Source organism: Euprymna scolopes, chromosome 36 (assembly GCF_053919585.1).
Source record: "Euprymna scolopes isolate OS-2025 chromosome 36, ASM5391958v1, whole genome shotgun sequence".
In the NCBI taxonomy this organism is placed as follows: domain Eukaryota; kingdom Metazoa; phylum Mollusca; class Cephalopoda; order Sepiida; family Sepiolidae; genus Euprymna; species Euprymna scolopes.
Window position 1 is genome coordinate 61,670,567 of NC_136517.1, and position 18,513 is coordinate 61,689,079.

Consider the following 18,513-nt stretch of genomic DNA (forward strand, 5'->3'; position numbering starts at 1 on the left):
AAATGCTATCGTTTCTAATTAAGATTTTCATTTCACATTTTTATTTTCATTGAAATGTTATCGTTTCTAATTAAGATTTTTATTTCACATTTTTATTTTCATTTAAATGTTATCATTTCTTATTAAGATTTTCATTTCACATTTTTATTTTCATTTAAATGTTATCATTTCTTATTAAGATTTTCATTTCACATTTTTATTTTCATTTAAATGTTATCGTTTCTAATTAAGATGTTTATTTCACATTTTTATTTTCATTTAAATGTTATCGTTTCTAATTAAGATTTTCATTTCACATTTTTATTTTCATTTAAATGTTATCGTTTCTAATTAAGATTTTCATTTCACATTTTTATTTTCATTTAAATGTTACCGGTTCTAATTAAGATTTTCATTTCACATTTTTATTTTCATTGAAATGTTATCGTTTCTAATTAAGATTTTTATTTCACATTTTTATTTTCATTTAAATGTTATCATTTCTTATTAAGATTTTCATTTCACATTTTTATTTTCATTTAAATCTTATCATTTCTTATTAAGATTTTCATTTCACATTTTTATTTTCATTTAAATGTTATCGTTTCTAATTAAGATGTTTATTTCACATTTTTATTTTCATTTAAATGTTATCGTTTCTAATTAAGATTTTCATTTCACATTTTTATTTTCATTTAAATGTTATCGTTTCTAATTAAGATTTTCATTTCACATTTTTATTTTCATTTAAATGTTACCGGTTCTAATTAAGATTTTCAGTTCACATTTTTATTTTCATTTAAATGTTATCGTTTCTAATTAAGATTTTCATTTCACATTTTTATTTTCATTGAAATGTTATCGTTTCTAATTAAGATTTTTATTTCACATTTTTATTTTCATTTAAATGTTATCATTTCTTATTAAGATTTTTATTTCACATTTTTATTTTCATTTAAATGTTATCATTTCTTATTAAGATTTTCATTTCACATTTTTATTTTCATTTAAATGTTATCGTTTCTAATTAAGATGTTTATTTCACATTTTTATTTTCATTTAAATGTTATCGTTTCTAATTAAGATTTTCATTTCACATTTTTATTTTCATTTAAATGTTATCGTTTCTAATTAAGATTTTCATTTCACATTTTTATTTTCATTTAAATGTTACCGTTTCTAATTATGATTTTCATTTCACATTTTTATTTTCATTGAAATGTTATCGTTTCTAATTAAGATTTTTATTTCACATTTTTATTTTCATTTAAATGTTACCGTTTCTAATTAAGATTTTCATTTCACATTTTTATTTTCATTTAAATGTTACCGTTTCTAATTAAGATTTTCATTTCACATTTTTATTTTCATTGAAATGTTATCGTTTCTAATTAAGATTTTCATTTCACATTTTTATTTTCATTTAAATGTTACCGTTTCTAATTAAGATTTTCATTTCACATTTTAATTTTCATTGAAATGTTATCATTTCTAATTAAGATTTTCATTTCACATTTTTATTTTCATTGAAATGTTACCGGTTCTAATTAAGATTTTCATTTCACATTTTTATTTTCATTTAAATGTTACCGTTTCTAATTAAGATTTTCATTTCACATTTTTGTTTTCATTGAAATGTTATCGTTTCTAATTAAGATTTTTATTTCACATTTTTATTTTCATTTAAATGTTACCGTTTCTAATTAAGATTTTCATTTCACATTTTAATTTTCATTGAAATGTTATCATTTCTAATTAAGATTTTCATTTCACATTTTTATTTTCATTTAAATGTTATCGTTTCTAATTAAGATGTTTATTTCACATTTTTATTTTCATTTAAATGTTATCGTTTCTAATTAAGATTTTCATTTCACATTTTTATTTTCATTTAAATGCTATCGTTTCTAATTAAGATTTTCATTTCACATTTTTATTTTCATTGAAATGTTATCGTTTCTAATTAAGATTTTTATTTCACATTTTTATTTTCATTTAAATGTTATCATTTCTTATTAAGATTTTCATTTCACATTTTTATTTTCATTTAAATGTTATCATTTCTTATTAAGATTTTCATTTCACATTTTTATTTTCATTGAAATGTTATCGTTTCTAATTAAGATTTTCATTTCACATTTTTATTTTCATTTAAATGTTACCGTTTCTAATTAAGATTTTCATTTCACATTTTAATTTTCATTGAAATGTTATCATTTCTAATTAAGATTTTCATTTCACATTTTTATTTTCATTTAAATGTTACCGGTTCTAATTAAGATTTTCATTTCACATTTTTATTTTCATTTAAATGTTACCGTTTCTAATTAAGATTTTCATTTCACATTTTTATTTTCATTGAAATGTTATCGTTTCTAATTAAGATTTTCATTTCACATTTTTATTTTCATTTAAATGTTACCGTTTCTAATTAAGATTTTCATTTCACATTTTAATTTTCATTGAAATGTTATCATTTCTAATTAAGATTTTCATTTCACATTTTTATTTTAATTGAAATGTTATCGTTTCTAATTAAGATTTTCATTTCACATTTTTATTTTCATTTAAATGTTACCGGTTCTAATTAAGATTTTCATTTCACATTTTTATTTTCATTTAAATGCTATCGTTTCTAATTAAGATTTTCATTTCACATTTTTATTTTCATTGAAATGTTATCGTTTCTAATTAAGATTTTTATTTCACATTTTTATTTTCATTTAAATGTTATCATTTCTTATTAAGATTTTCATTTCACATTTTTATTTTCATTTAAATGTTATCATTTCTTATTAAGATTTTCATTTCACATTTTTATTTTCATTTAAATGTTATCGTTTCTAATTAAGATGTTTATTTCACATTTTTATTTTCATTTAAATGTTATCGTTTCTAATTAAGATTTTCATTTCACATTTTTATTTTCATTTAAATGTTATCGTTTCTAATTAAGATTTTCATTTCACATTTTTATTTTCATTTAAATGTTACCGGTTCTAATTAAGATTTTCATTTCACATTTTTATTTTCATTGAAATGTTATCGTTTCTAATTAAGATTTTTATTTCACATTTTTATTTTCATTTAAATGTTATCATTTCTTATTAAGATTTTCATTTCACATTTTTATTTTCATTTAAATCTTATCATTTCTTATTAAGATTTTCATTTCACATTTTTATTTTCATTTAAATGTTATCGTTTCTAATTAAGATGTTTATTTCACATTTTTATTTTCATTTAAATGTTATCGTTTCTAATTAAGATTTTCATTTCACATTTTTATTTTCATTTAAATGTTATCGTTTCTAATTAAGATTTTCATTTCACATTTTTATTTTCATTTAAATGTTACCGGTTCTAATTAAGATTTTCATTTCACATTTTTATTTTCATTTAAATGTTATCGTTTCTAATTAAGATTTTCATTTCACATTTTTATTTTCATTGAAATGTTATCGTTTCTAATTAAGATTTTTATTTCACATTTTTATTTTCATTTTAATGCTATCGGTTCTAATTAAGATTTTTATTTCACATTTTTATTTTCATTTAAATGTTATCGTTTCTAATTAAGATTTTCATTTCACATTTTTATTTTCATTTAAATGTTATCGTTTCTAATTAAGATTTTCATTTCACATTTTTATTTTCATTTAAATGTTATCGTTTCTAATTAAGGTTTTCATTTCACATTTTTATTTTCATTTAAATGTTATCGTTTCTAATTAAGATTTTTATTTCACATTTTTATTTTCATTTAAATGCTATCGGTTCTAATTAAGATTTTAATTTCACATTTTTATTTTCATTTAAATGTTATCGTTTCTAATTAAGGTTTTCATTTCACATTTTTATTTTCATAGAAATGTTATCGTTTCTAATTAAGATTTTCATTTCACATTTTTATTTTCATTGAAATGTTATCGGTTCTAATTAAGGTTTTCATTTCACATTTTTATTTTCATTTAAATGTTATCGTTTCTAATTAAGATGTTTATTTCGCATTTTTATTTTCATTTAAATGTTATCATTTCTAATTAAGATTTTCATTTCACATTTTTATTTTCATTGAAATGTTATCGTTTCTCATTAAGATTTTCATTTCACATTTTTATTTTCATTTAAATGTTACCGGTTCTAATTAAGATTTTCATTTCACATTTTTATTTTCATTGAAATGTTATCGTTTCTAATTAAGGTTTTTATTTCACATTTTTATTTTCATTTAAATGTTACCGGTTCTAATTAAGATTTTTATTTCACATTTTTATTTTCATTTAAATGTTACCGGTTCTAATTAAGATTTTCATTTCACATTTTTATTTTCATTTAAATGTTATCGTTTCTAATTAAGATTTTTATTTCACATTTTTATTTTCATTTAAATGTTATCATTTCTTATTAAGATTTTCATTTCACATTTTTATTTTCATTTAAATGTTATCATTTCTTATTAAGATTTTCATTTCACATTTTTATTTTCATTTAAATGTTATCGTTTCTAATTAAGATGTTTATTTCACATTTTTATTTTCATTTAAATGTTATCGTTTCTAATTAAGATTTTCATTTCACATTTTTATTTTCATTTAAATGTTATCGTTTCTAATTAAGATTTTCATTTCACATTTTTATTTTCATTTAAATATTACCGGTTCTAATTAAGATTTTCAGTTCACATTTTTATTTTCATTTAAATGTTATCGTTTCTAATTAAGATTTTTATTTCACATTTTTATTTTCATTTAAATGTTACCGGTTCTAATTAAGATTTTTATTTCACATTTTTATTTTCATTTTAATGCTATCGGTTCTAATTAAGATTTTTATTTCACATTTTTATTTTCATTTAAATGTTATCGTTTCTAATTAAGATTTTCATTTCACATTTTTATTTTCATTTAAATGTTATCGTTTCTAATTAAGATTTTTATTTCACATTTTTATTTTCATTTAAATGTTATCGTTTCTAATTAAGATTTTCATTTCACATTTTTATTTTCATTTAAATGTTATCGTTTCTAATTAAGATTTTCATTTCACATTTTTATTTTCATTTAAATGTTATCGTTTCTAATTAAGATTTTCATTTCACATTTTTATTTTCATTTAAATGTTATCGTTTCTAATTAAGATTTTTATTTCACATTTTTATTTTCATTTAAATGCTATCGGTTCTAATTCAGATTTTCATTTCACATTTTTATTTTCATTTAAATGTTATCGTTTCTAATTAAGGTTTTCATTTCACATTTTTATTTTCATAGAAATGTTATCGTTTCTAATTAAGATTTTCATTTCACATTTTTATTTTCATTGAAATGTTATCGGTTCTAATTAAGGTTTTCATTTCACATTTTTATTTTCATTTAAATGTTATCGTTTCTAATTAAGATGTTTATTTCGCATTTTTATTTTCATTTAAATGTTATCATTTCTTATTAAGATTTTCATTTCACATTTTTATTTTCATTGAAATGTTATCGTTTCTAATTAAGATTTTTTATTTCACATTTTTATTTTCATTTAAATGTTATCGTTTCTAATTAAGGTTTTTATTTCATATTTTTATTTTCATTGAAATGTTATCGTTTCTAATTAAGGTCTTTATTTCACATTTTTATTTTCATTTAAATGTTATCATTTCTAATTAAGATTTTCATTTCACATTTTTTTTTTCATTTAAATGTTATCGTTTCTAATTAAGGTTTTCATTTCACATTTTTATTTTCATTTAAATGTTATCGTTTCTAATTAAGGTTTTCATTTCACATTTTTATTTTCATTTAAATGTAATCGTTTCTAATTAAGATTTTTATTTCACATTTTTATTTTCATTTAAATGTTATCGGTTCTAATTAAGATTTTCATTTCACATTTTTATTTTCATTTAAATGTTATCGTTTCTAATTAAGATTTTCATTTAAATGCTATCGATTCTAATTAAGATTTTCATTTCACATTTTTATTTTCATTGAAATGTTTTCGTTTCTAATTAAGATTTTCATTTCACATTTTTATTTTCATTTAAATGTTATCGTTTCTAATTAAGATTTTTATTTCACATTTTTATTTTCATTTAAATGCTATCGGTTCTAATTAAGGTTTTCATTTCACATTTTTATTTTCATTTAAATGTTATCGTTTCTAATTAAGATTTTCATTTCACATTTTTATTTTCATTGAAATGTTATCAGTTCTTATTAAGATTCTCATTTCACATTTTTATTTTCATTTAAATGTTATCGTTTCTAATTAAGATTTTCATTTCACATTTTTATTTTCATTTAAATGTTACCGGTTCTAATAAAGATTTTTATTTCACATTTTTATTTTCATTTAAATGTTATCGTTTTTAATTAAGATTTTTATTTCACATTCTTATTTTCATTTAAATGTTATCGTTTCTATTTAAGATTTTTATTTCACATTTTTATTTTCATTTAAATGTTACCGGTTCTAATTAAGATTTTCATTTCACATTTTTATTTTCATTTAAATGTTATCGTTTCTAATTAAGGTTTTTATTTCACATTTTTATTTTCATTTAAATGTAATCATTTCTAATTAAGATTTTTATTTCACATTTTTATTTTCATTTAAATGTTATCGTTTCTAATTAAGATTTTCATTTCACATTTTTATTTTCATTTAAATGTTACCGGTTCTAATTAAGATTTTCATTTCACATTTTTATTTTCATTTAAATGTTATCTTTTCTAATTAAGATTTTCATTTCACATTTTTATTTTCATTTAAATGTTATCGTTTCTAATTAAGATTTTCATTTCACATTTTTATTTTCATTTAAATGTTATCGTTTCTAATTAAGATTTTCATTTCACATTTTTATTTTCATTTAAATGTTATCGTTTCTAATTAAGATTTTCATTTCACATTTTTATTTTCATTTAAATGTTATCGTTTCTAATTAAGATTTTCATTTCACATTTTTATTTTCATTGAAATGTTATCGTTTCTAATTAAGATTTTTATTTCACATTTTTTTTTTCATTTAAATGTTATCGTTTCTAATTAAGATTTTCATTTCACATTTTTATTTTCATTGAAATGTTATCATTTCTAATTAAGATTTTCATTTCACATTTTTATTTTCATTTAAATGTTATCGTTTCTAATTAAGATTTTCATTTCACATTTTTATTTTCATTTAAATGTTACCGGTTCTAATTAAGATTTTCATTTCACATTTTTATTTTCATTTAAATGTTATCGTTTCTAATTAAGGTTTTTATTTCACATTTTTATTTTCATTTAAATGTAATCATTTCTAATTAAGATTTTTATTTCACATTTTTATTTTCATTTAAATGTTATCGTTTCTAATTAAGATTTTCATTTCACATTTTTATTTTCATTTAAATGTTACCGGTTCTAATTAAGATTTTCATTTCACATTTTTATTTTCATTTCAATGTTATCTTTTCTAATATTGATTTTCATTTCACATTTTTATTTTCATTTAAATGTTATCGTTTCTAATTAAGATTTTCATTTCACATTTTTATTTTCATTTAAATGTTATCGTTTCTAATTAAGATTTTCATTTCACATTTTTATTTTCATTTAAATGTTATCGTTTCTAATTAAGATTTTCATTTCACATTTTTATTTTCATTTAAATGTTATCGTTTCTAATTAAGATTTTCATTTCACATTTTTATTTTCATTGAAATGTTATCGTTTCTAATTAAGATTTTCATTTCACATTTTTATTTTCATTTAAATGTTATCGTTTCTAATTAAGATTTTTATTTCACATTTTTTTTTTCATTTAAATGTTATCGTTTCTAATTAAGATTTTCATTTCACATTTTTATTTTCATTGAAATGTTATCGTTTCTAATTAAGATTTTCATTTCACATTTTTATTTTCATTTAAATGTTATCGTTTCTAATTAAGATTTTCATTTCACATTTTTATTTTCATTTAAATGTTATCGTTTCTAATTAAGATTTTCATTTCACATTTTTATTTTCATTTAAATGTTACCGGTTCTAATTAAGATTTTCATTTCACATTTTTATTTTCATTTAAATGTTACCGGTTCTAATTAAGATTTTCATTTCACATTTTTATTTTCATTTAAATGTTACCGTTTCTAATTAAGATTTTCATTTCACATTTTTATTTTCATTTAAATGTTATCGTTTCTAATTAAGATTTTCATTTCACATTTTTATTTTCATTTAAATGTTACCGTTTCTAATTAAGATTTTCATTTCACATTTTTATTTTCATTGAAATGTTATCGTTTCTAATTAAGATTTTTATTTCACATTTTTATTTTCATTTAAATGTTATCATTTCTTATTAAGATTTTAATTTCACATTTTTATTTTCATTTAAATGTTATCATTTCTTATTAAGATTTTCATTTCACATTTTTATTTTCATTTAAATGTTATCGTTTCTAATTAAGATGTTTATTTCACATTTTTATTTTCATTTAAATGTTATCGTTTCTAATTAAGATTTTCATTTCACATTTTTATTTTCATTTAAATGTTATCGTTTCTAATTAAGATTTTCATTTCACATTTTTATTTTCATTTAAATGTTACCGGTTCTAATTAAGATTTTCATTTCACATTTTTATTTTCATTGAAATGTTATCGTTTCTAATTAAGATTTTTATTTCACATTTTTATTTTCATTTAAATGTTATCATTTCTTATTAAGATTTTCATTTCACATTTTTATTTTCATTTAAATGTTATCATTTCTTATTAAGATTTTCATTTCACATTTTTATTTTCATTTAAATGTTATCGTTTCTAATTAAGATGTTTATTTCACATTTTTATTTTCATTTAAATGTTATCGTTTCTAATTTAGATTTTCATTTCACATTTTTATTTTCATTTAAATGTTATCGTTTCTAATTAAGATTTTCATTTCACATTTTTATTTTCATTTAAATGTTACCGGTTCTAATTAAGATTTTCAGTTCACATTTTTATTTTCATTTAAATGTTATCGTTTCTAATTAAGATTTTCATTTCACATTTTTATTTTCATTGAAATGTTATCGTTTCTAATTAAGATTTTTATTTCACATTTTTATTTTCATTTAAATGTTATCATTTCTTATTAAGATTTTCATTTCACATTTTTATTTTCATTTAAATGTTATCATTTCTTATTAAGATTTTCATTTCACATTTTTATTTTCATTTAAATGTTATCGTTTCTAATTAAGATTTTCATTTCACATTTTTATTTTCATTTAAATGTTATCGTTTCTAATTAAGACTTTCATTTCACATTTTTATTTTCATTGAAATGTTATCGTTTCTAATTAAGATTTTCATTTCACATTTTTATTTTCATTTAAATGTTACCGTTTCTAATTATGATTTTCATTTCACATTTTTATTTTCATTGAAATGTTATCGTTTCTAATTAAGATTTTTATTTCACATTTTTATTTTCATTTAAATGTTATCATTTCTTATTAAGATTTTCATTTCACATTTTTATTTTCATTTAAATGTTATCATTGCTTATTAAGATTTTCATTTCACATTTTTATTTTCATTTAAATGTTATCGTTTCTAATTAAGATGTTTATTTCACATTTTTATTTTCATTTAAATGTTATCGTTTGTAATTAAGATTCTCATTTCACATTTTTATTTTCATTTAAATGTTATCGTTTCTAATTAAGATTTTCATTTCACATTTTTATTTTCATTTAAATGTTACCGGTTCTAATTAAGATTTTCATTTCACATTTTTATTTTCATTGAAATGTTATCGTTTCTAATTAAGATTTTTATTTCACATTTTTATTGTCATTTAAATGTTACCGGTTCTAATTAAGATTTTTATTTCACATTTTTATTTTCATTTTAATGCTATCGGTTCTAATTAAGATTTTTATTTCACATTTTTATTTTCATTTAAATGTTATCGTTTCTAATTAAGATTTTCATTTCACATTTTTATTTTCATTTAAATGTTATCGTTTCTAATTAAGATTTTCATTTCACATTTTTATTTTCATTTAAATGTTATCGTTTCTAATTAAGGTTTTCATTTCACATTTTTATTTTCATTTAAATGTTATCGTTTCTAATTAAGATTTTTATTTCACATTTTTATTTTCATTTAAATGCTATCGGTTCTAATTAAGATTTTCATTTCACATTTTTATTTTCATTTAAATGTTATCGTTTCTAATTAAGGTTTTCATTTCACATTTTTATTTTCATAGAAATGTTATCGTTTCTAATTAAGATTTTCATTTCACATTTTTATTTTCATTGAAATGTTATCGGTTCTAATTAAGGTTTTCATTTCACATTTTTATTTTCATTTAAATGTTATCGTTTCTAATTAAGATGTTTATTTCGCATTTTTATTTTCATTGAAATGTTATCGTTTCTAATAAAGATTTTTATTTCACATTTTTATTTTCATTTAAATGTTTTCGTTTCTAATTAAGATTTTCATTTCACATTTTTATTTTCATTTAAATGTTACCGTTTCTAATTAAGATTTTCATTTCACATTTTTATTTTCATTGAAATGTTATCGTTTCTAATTAAGATTTTCATTTCACATTTTTATTTTCATTTAAATGTTACCGTTTCTAATTAAGATTTTCATTTCACATTTTTTTTTTCATTTAAATGTTATCGTTTCTAATTAAGGTTTTCATTTCACATTTTTATTTTCATTTAAATGTTATCGTTTCTAATTAAGGTTTTCATTTCACATTTTTATTTTCATTTAAATGTTATCGTTTCTAATTAAGATTTTTATTTCACATTCTTATTTTCATTTAAATGTTACCGGTTCTAATTAAGATTTTCATTTCACATTTTTATTTTCATTTAAATGTTATCGTTTCTAATTAAGATTTTCATTTAAATGCTATCGGTTCTAATTAAGATTTTCATTTCACATTTTTATTTTCATTGAAATGTTTTCGTTTCTAATTAAGATTTTCATTTCACATTTTTATTTTCATTTAAATGTTATCGTTTCTAATTAAGATTTTTATTTCACATTTTTATTTTCATTTAAATGCTATCGGTTCTAATTAAGGTTTTCATTTCACATTTTTATTTTCATTTAAATGTTATCGTTTCTAATTAAGATTTTCATTTCACATTTTTATTTTCATTGAAATGTTATCAGTTCTTATTAAGATTCTCATTTCACATTTTTATTTTCATTTAAATGTTATCGGTTCTAATTAAGATTTTCATTTCACATTTTTATTTTCATTTAAATGTTACCGGTTCTAATAAAGATTTTTATTTCACATTTTTATTTTCATTTAAATGTTATCGTTTTTAATTAAGATTTTTATTTCACATTTTTATTTTCATTTAAATGTTATCGTTTCTAAAAAGATTTTTATTTCACATTTTTATTTTCATTTAAATGTTACCGGTTCTAATTAAGATTTTCATTTCACATTTTTATTTTCATTTAAATGTTATCGTTTCTAATTAAGGTTTTTATTTCACATTTTTATTTTCATTTAAATGTAATCATTTCTAATTAAGATTTTTATTTCACATTTTTATTTTCATTTAAATGTTATCGTTTCTAATTAAGATTTTCATTTCACATTTTTATTTTCATTTAAATGTTACAGGTTCTAATTAAGATTTTCATTTCACATTTTTATTTTCATTTAAATGTTATCTTTTCTAATTAAGATTTTTATTTCACATTTTTATTTTCATTTAAATGTTATCGTTTCTAATTAAGATTTTCATTTCACATTTTTATTTTCATTTAAATGTTATCGTTTCTAATAAAGATTTTTATTTCACATTTTTATTTTCATTTAAATGTTATCGTTTCTAATTAAGATTTTTATTTCACATTTTTATTTTCATTTAAATGTTATCGTTTCTAATTAAGATTTTTATTTCACATTTTTATTTTCATTTAAATGTTATCGTTTCTAATTAAGATTTTCATTTCACATTTTTATTTTCATTGAAATGTTATCGTTTCTAATTAAGATTTTCATTTCACATTTTTATTTTCATTTAAATGTTATCGTTTCTAATTAAGATTTTTATTTCACATTTTTTTTTTCATTTAAATGTTATCGTTTCTAATTAAGATTTTCATTTCACATTTTTATTTTCATTGAAATGTTATCATTTCTAATTAAGATTTTCATTTCACATTTTTATTTTCATTTAAATGTTATCGTTTCTAATTAAGATTTTCATTTCACATTTTTATTTTCATTTAAATGTTACCGGTTCTAATTAAGATTTTCATTTCACATTTTTATTTTCATTTAAATGTTACCGGTTCTAATTAAGATTTTCATTTCACATTTTTATTTTCATAGAAATGTTACAGGTTCTAATTAAGATTTTCATTTCACATTTTTATTTTTATTGAAATCTTATCGTTTCTAATTAAGATTTTTATTTCACATTTTTATTTTCATTGAGATGTTTTGTTTATTTCTTAAGAAGCCACAATGTATAAAAAAAATTTTTTTACCCCTCTTCTAAGTAACGATGGAAAAAACATTTTAATTTGCAGCTTTTGGGGTTGTGAATCAACACAAAATCTCTATTTTAACAGTATGATCAAAAGTTTACACTTATTTACTTACAAAAAATATTTTGAACAATTTTTTTATTTAATTTTTTTAATTTAATATTTGTGTACATCTTTTTACTTTTTTATTTACATTTTTTTACTTTTTGTTTTACTTGTGATGTTAACGTGATGCAAAAGAGTTTTTTGACAAGCTTCTGGAATTGACCTCAGTCATGATCTGAAATGGAACACATACATCAAATCTGTTGCCAAGATTTCTGGAAAAATGATTGGATCGCTTTACCAGTCCAGTAAGTATCTCACTGCTAATGCAATCCTCTATATGTGTAAGAGCCAAGTGCACCCTACAATGGAGTAATGTTGCCACACCTGGGTAGGAGCTGCTCAGCACATCCTATTCTGCCTTGATAGAATTCAAAACTGGCTTTGAAACTTAGTAGGTGACATCTTTTTTTCTTTTCTACAACCTCTTTCCCACACGCTATTTTCATGGTAAGTGCTCGTCTGAACTCCAATCTATGCCTCCCCTCTTGCTAAACTTTCACAAAAAATACTCAACTAGCTAAAACCACTATATATGATTTTCCCTACATTATCTGTGCCTAAATGTAAATACAGATTCCATGAACAAAGCTTCTTTCCCAGAACTGCTCGGCATTGGGACATTGTTCCGTTGGCATGCTTCCTGGCTAAATACAACATGGTAGCCTTCAAATCTAATGTAAACAAATTCCTGTTAAATTGTCATCATAAATAATTTAATTCTACCCAATTTACACCATTAATGATTATTTCACTACCACTCTACATTCATTAAGTCTTATCCTCGAGTGGCCTTTGGGCCTTGATAAGTGGTGACCCGCAAGTAGAAAAAAAAATGCATATATACTAGCAGAGAGACCCGACGTTGTCTGAGATTGAATGAGCATCAACAAATGTTCAAGACTTCGATATTTTTATTGTCTTTTAAATGAAAAGTGAAATCACTCATTTTTTTTTTTTTATTTAACTTAAAAATTTATATGTTGGACAGTGTTCAGTTCTGGCATCAATCTTTGATAGAATTCACGTGAAATATTTTTAGTGTTTGTGGAAGTGTATTTTTCATTTTTTTTATTTTTTAAAAATTAGCGTTCATTTCAACCGGCAGAAAAACAAGACACCATTGATTTCACTAAGTATAATAAATGATTAGAAACTGAAACAAATGTGTTGAACTGTAAAAATAATATTAATATTTCTCATAATAATAATAGTAGGAGTTGAAACAAAAATAATAGCAAATAAATATAGTAAAGTAATAATAACAATGGTAATAGTTATAATAATATTGTTAATGATATTATTGTTATTGATTATAATAATAATAATAATTCTGATTTTGTTTATCAACGTCTCCCTGGAAAGGGATGGGATTCATTTCCAGAGGATTTCCCTTAATCCCGGCTTCAAACCAGGAGCTTCAAAGATCAAGGGTTTTCCTAAGGATTCTAATGGTACCTATAATTGAAAAGGTCTGAAAGCCGCCTAAAATATTGGGGATTTGTAGTTTTTTCAATTGTCATTCCAGACGACTTGATACTACTCCTAGCGTACCAACTACGACTGGGATTATTTGTGTTTTAACCTCGAGTTATATCTTATATATATATTATATCGAGCCTTATCTCCAAGGCCAATGGAGCATAATTGCTCCACTTTTCATTCTCCTTCTCTCACATTCCTGTCCCAGGGTACTGAAAAGCCTACAATCTGCCAGGTTTTTGAGACCTTGTAAATGACGGCCAAATCCGGACGATTATGTTCCAATTGCTTGGTCGTTATGACACTTTTGCTCCACCATACCTCTACCTTGCCATCCTCACTTGTTCTCACTTCATCAGGCACCTCCTCAAATCATTTTCCAGCACACTTCACCCTAACCCTTTTACACACCTCCCAATATATCCAGAGTCCCATAATAATAATAATAATAATAATAATAATAATAATAATATTTTGACCAGGGTTCAATAGTAAATGTGTGTTGGTTAACATGCATACATCTCCATATGACATCCACATGCACACACATATATATCCATATTATACAGCTGTATATAATGTACATTTATACATTGTACATGCACTTCCATGCATATACATGTACATATAAATAATCATATGCATACACACACATGTACACATACACACATGCATAGATACACATACACATACATACACATATGTGCATATACATCCATATGTGTATATGCACATACACATATACATGCACACTCACACAAATATATATACATATATATTTCAGTTGAATTAAAAAGTCGGTCAATTTAGTTATTATGCGGAGATTATCATAAAATGATTAGATCACTCTGACTGATGTTAAAAACATTTAATGAAATAAATGTTTAAAATTCAACTACATTTCTCGTGGTTAACAGTAGCCGAATGGATATGGTCCTTGCTAATGAAGGCAGAGATGGCTTCTGTCACCAGATTCGAATCTATCAACTAGTGTTAATCGTGACACCCTGCACTGAAGATTCCCGAAAAGATGAAACACTAGTGTCTGTAGGTATTTAATTATTATATATATGTATATATACATACATATACATGAGCATTTAAGGCAGCACAAAGACATGCACACCAACATATACATGCATTATACACACATCTGCATATATTACTTAACCACATATATATATATATGCGCATGCTCACACACATATATACACATATGTATGTATTGCACAAAGATACATATGCATACATTACACAAACATACACACATATTAGTATAAGACATACATTCATATGCACACATTACATATCACACATATATATATGTATATATATATATATATATATATAGTAATAAAAATAATATTAATAAGTATTTTAACCAGTCTAATATTAAACCCTACATCTAAATCTATGTGTGTGTATTAATATCAGCATACATATACATACACATATATATGCACCCATAAATACATATGGCAGTTAAAAAAAATCAAGCAACCAACCAACCTTGTAGTCATTACTACAGCTATGACAACAGCATATTCTTTTCCTTGTTTTGATTCTCAGGTATATATCCATTGATATCTGATATGCTTTTATGTAGAGTGATGTGGTTCTCGGTTGATTAATTGTGTCTAACTGTGCCGGATATATACTCGAGAGTCAAAACAATGAAAAGAATATGCTGTTATTATAGCCTTAGTCATTACATATGCATACATATATATATATATATATATATATATATATATATATATATATATGCTGGCACATACACACAACATATGTATACAAACCTATATAGATGTACACACACACATATAACATATATATATATATACATATACTTACATACATAGGCGCATACACTCATATTATCAAACAAATATACATATTCATACACATACGCAAAATAAAGTAGTGAGAAATATGAAGCTGAAAATGTATAAAGAAACATAGATAAATACAGATGAATGTGATATACAAAATATGAGCAATAATATAATAACCATAACAATATAAATAGTGTGAATAGAAGGTTAAGTATGACAAAAATCATAGTAATAATTTAAGAATCAAAAGAAAATGATATACGTGCATGCTGCTAAAAAGATGGAATATACATATTGAAATCAATATAGAAAAAGGACAAGTTTATATGCATATATGTAGGTGTAGGTATTAATTATTTTTGGAGAAATATTCGTATTATTTCAGAGGTCTTGAATTGTATTTCTTTTAGTTTGTATACTTTTGTTGATGGGAAATTAGAATCTATTAGGAGGTATCTAATATTGTCTAGTGTGTGTCCAGTTAAATTGAAGTTGCTTGCTAGTGAGGAGAGGGATTTCTGTCTAATTGTTGTTTTATGATTGTTTAGGCGAATTCGAAAACATGTTAGAGTTTCTCCAATATATCCTCCATTGTTGCAACTGGAGCAATATATATAATATATGATATTAGAACTGTCACATGCTAGATGCCGCAGTTTTATATGAATGTTAGTTTCGGGTATGTTGAACAGGGGTGTGGTAGCTATGTGTGTGCATATAAGGCATCACAGTTTATTACATCTGTAATTACCATGTTGCTGTGTGCCATGTGTATGTTTTCATGAGTGGGTGAGAATAGCTGAAAGATTGCATTAACGGACTTCATAGTGGCATTATTTTTTTTAGGTTGTTGTAAGTTTTTTTAAGGTGTGTTATAATTTTGTGAATGTGTTGGCTGTGGTGGAAAACCATGGGGATGCGTTTGCTTGTGTATTTTTGTTTGTATTGGATTTATTAGTTTTTTTTTATAGCTTTTTTTTAATATATTTAATGGAGTATTGGTTATTAATAAATTCTTGTGTAAGCCTTGTGATATGGTGTATGTAGTCTAGGGGACCCAAGCAGATGTGCTTTATTCGTATGTATGAACTATAAATAATAGATTATTTTAGGTTTAATGGATAGTTTTTGTAGAATTTGAGGAATGTATGATTGTCAGTGGGTTTAGTATAAAAGTATGTATATATTTCATTATTATGGGATATGACAGTAACATTTAAGAATGGAATGGAGTTGTATGAGTTTGAACAAGAGCGGAAGACCACTTGAAATATAAAAAAATGAAATATTAAATACAAAGAAACAACATCATTTTCATACTTCAAAAAACCCTTGAAATTAAGGCAGATAGAATGGGAAGGAGATTCTAAATCTATAAAGTTGATGTGCAAAGAAAAAAGCTAGATTTTAAAAAAGAGAAAAACGAATGCAAGCAAAACAAAAATATAGATTATACATTTTGACCATCTCCTAGTGGGTTGAGATAACATGCAAGTCCATAGAAAATTTGTGAGAGCAGAAAAAAATGTATGCTCATAGTTGCTGATTTTTGGAGGTGTTAATAACTGCATGCATGGATACTGACCAGATTTGAAAGACAAGATGCGACAATAAAGTAGAGAGAAAAACATTAGGTGGATCAAAACAGACAGGAAAAAGATTTTAGTTTTGTTCTTGTGTTGCCTGAATAAAGTTCCAAATAAGTTTTAGACTGCCATGTTCCTGAATTTTTTAGACGAGGATCACTTATTTATATTATTAAAATTCTTCAGACTACTGTTCTCATTTTGAATGTTATTTTCAAAATATTCCAGTTGATGTAACATCCGACCTTCTTCAGGTATGTCTTGTCAAGCTTAAGTATCTTTTTGTCAAGCTTGAGAATCTGCACAGAATTTCAAAAGGAATCCTTTATTTAAACCACATTGGTAGCATGCTCTCGTTCTGTCAGCCATAACTGGATTTCTATCCTAAGTAATTTGCATAAGTATTTTTTTACATAAGTATTTTATAAGTACTTTATCCACTAGGCCATGGGTTGTTTGACATGAAAGGTTCCTGAGTTCGACAAGATGCACCGGAATATGGTCAGAGATTACATTGATTGAAACATTGTGAAAATAACATCAAGATGAGAATAGTAGTCCAAAGAATGCAAACAATATAAATTTTAGACTGTCATTTAGTATTCACCATAATGCATTTCGGATCATTTCTACATCAGTCAGCCATTTTCTGTTAATAGTTACAATCCATTTTCCCCTTCATATGCACTGCTTGTCTCCATTTTTTGGTCTTGCATAAACTTCAAGTTTTGATCCAATTTATTAATTGGATCTGTTGCCTGGAAAATTTTAGGAAATCAAAAATTGCAAATCCGAGAACTAAATTAATCGAAGAAGACCAAAAAATTCTTTCCACTGAAAATGCTATTCCTTTATCCATCCATATTTCAAAAAAAGGAAAAAAAATTTTGACTGGGCAAGGAGGTTTCAATTTAGAAGATAATAAAAGAAAATGGTTACTTGTTTTACACTGCTATCATTATATTCGGTTTAATTTCTGTTTTTAGACTCTGACATGCATTGGACAGCT

The 18,513-nt window shown here is 22.4% G+C and overlaps 1 protein-coding gene across 8 annotated transcripts in view; it reads right to left on the reverse strand.

Moving 5' to 3' along the window:
* Positions 1-18,513, reverse strand: part of LOC145260533 (uncharacterized) — a 194,512-nt gene that overhangs the window by 64,394 nt on the left and 111,605 nt on the right. The window lies entirely within an intron of this gene.